The sequence below is a fragment of the Indicator indicator genome, chromosome 12 (assembly GCF_027791375.1).
Source record: "Indicator indicator isolate 239-I01 chromosome 12, UM_Iind_1.1, whole genome shotgun sequence".
Taxonomy (NCBI): domain Eukaryota; kingdom Metazoa; phylum Chordata; class Aves; order Piciformes; family Indicatoridae; genus Indicator; species Indicator indicator.
In genome coordinates this window covers 28007380-28009883 of record NC_072021.1, presented here as the reverse complement: position 1 = coordinate 28009883, position 2504 = coordinate 28007380, and positions in this window count along the sequence as shown.

Below are 2504 nucleotides of genomic sequence, written 5' to 3'. Positions count from 1 at the left end.
TAAATCCCAAGTAACAAAACTTTGGTGGTACTTATAACCAAACTCATCCTTGCCTGAATCCAGTCAGATTTCACCAATGGTATCTTTGGTCTCTGACTAAGCTGATGCAAGCTTCCAGCCTCCATACAATTAATGCTGAAACACATTCTTTGCAATCCTATAAAACAGCTTTCCCAAAGTGGGCAAGAAAGAGGCAAACAGTCAGTGAAAATTGAAAGAAAATAGCTGGCAGGTTCTTCACATGTTTCTTCCATTTAAATTTTGTATCATTACTTTTCTAAGGTTTCTTTTACTTAATGCTTTGTAGTGTTTGCTTTGGTGGGTTTTTTTAAAAAGTTTACTTGAGAAGAGCTGGTGGAAAAAAAAGTGTTTCTGTAGAAACTTCAAGTCTTCCAAGAGGGACACCTTTGGGTTTTTTTGTAGCTCCTCATTTACCCAAGACAGTCTTGAGGGTGGAATCCTTTCCTCTGGCCACATGGTGGTAGCACTATAGGGTCTTTCACTTGGATATCTCAAGAAATCACAACTATCAGGGTCAGAACTGAGCAGTCTAAGAGAATAATCTTTACATACAAGAATGCCTGGTAGGATTTTGGTTTGGTTAGGGTTTTACTGTTTTGTGTTGTTTTTTTTTTCCCCAGTAACTTCTATCAATTTCAAAGATCAAATGATATTCTATAAGAAAAAGAAAAAACTCTATTACAGTATCACAAAAATAGTTGTGTTCTGGTGAGAAGAAAAACAAGTGACCTAGGAAATATCTAAAGCACATGTCTGCATGGAGATGTCTCCTCAGACAAACGGTGAGAAAGGTATTTTTTTTCCTTTAAAGATACTGAACTAGTATTTTGGAGAAGTTGCCAAATACCTAAAATAACAATACAGTCAAATCAAAAGCATCAGAATACAGGTACTAGAGGAGCTGTGCCCTGTGACTTCATAGACATGGTACCATGAACAGTTCTATTGACTGCATGTGTGTAAAATATGGTGATGATGTCACTTCTCAGCAAGTGAATTAACAGAACAGTTTTACTGCAGTCATCAATGCAAGCTGTACAGATCCAAATACACACTCCAAAATTCTACCCAGCTCCTTTCAAGCTTTGGTAGAAGCCACCCTAGCACTAGCCTGACCTTTACCCTGGCCACCAAAAGCAATTATTGCCCTCCAAAGAGAAGTCAGCACCCATCAAAAGGCTAAGCCTTCACACAGGCTGAGGCCAGCATATGGACAGATTCTATTTGTTTTGCAAGGCAAACTTGATTCTGTAAAGCTGTGAGCTGCTGCCTGTGCTATGTAAGCAGATCAAAGCAACTGTACAAGCAAAGGCACAAGTCTGCACGCTACTTCTGGTAAGAGTTGTGGAGTCAGCATTCACCAAGCATATGAATCATACTTGGGGATCTGAAGACAATGCAGCAAGTTGTTTGCTCCCTAAATCCAGGAGGAAGCACACAAGGAAACATGGGACAAGGTAAAGAGGGTTGCCCTGGAAGCAAGGGAGGGACATGAGTGCATGAAGTCAACTCTACAAGGACAGCTGAGAGCTACAGGACAGAATCAAAGACCAACAAAGACAGTGTGACAGTGGATGTCTGCTATGGGCTGTCTGATGAGGAAGAGGGTATAGATGAAGCCTTATTGAACCAGAAATCATCTCCTTGATTTCAGGCCTTGACTCTCACAGGGGACTTCAAACGTCCTTATGACTACTCATGCAGAAACAAACACAAAGGGAAGCAACCAATCCAGAACCAGTGCCTTCGTGACTTTTTCTGCTAGAGGTACCAGACAGCCAAAGCAGGGCAAATCTTCTGCTGGACTCATGGAGAGTAAAAAACTGTTTAGGAATGTGGTAGCTGATGGCAGCTGTGGCCACAGTGGCCACCAGTAACAGAGCTTAAAAAAAAGGCAGAAAGGCAAGCAGCAGAAGCGATCAAGTTCAGGACATACAGTGAAACCTGCCACCAAAATCTACATTAAATCTTCTTCTGCAGTAGAGTGTCTGACCACATTATCACTGATCATCTACTAGGAATATTATTACCATAAATCATGTCTAAACTCCCCAGTATATCACTTCATATTAAGCACAGATATTTCCTGCCCAAGGCGGCTTACAGTTGATATGGAATTAAAGCTCCACACTCACAGAACTCCCAAGTGTTTCAATGAACAGCACTTGTTCTAACAACTCAAATGACAAAGATTTCCTCTTTGCTCAGTGACAAAACACTCAGTGGCCATCATAAACTGGAATAACATAGATGGCAATTATGCAAATTTGCAAAGGAACCTGCATTCAAGACAAGGATGACTGAGCTACACAGAGCTACTTGTGATCATGCTTTCATTCTGCACAACAGGTTAACTCCTCTGGCTTTAAACCATAAGATTCATTCAGGCTATCCAAGCTGAGCTAGAAGGTGGTCAAGTCCCATTAGCTAGGCATTTCAGTGTGTTCTTCACACACATTCATTGCTTACCGTAAGTTTATTAC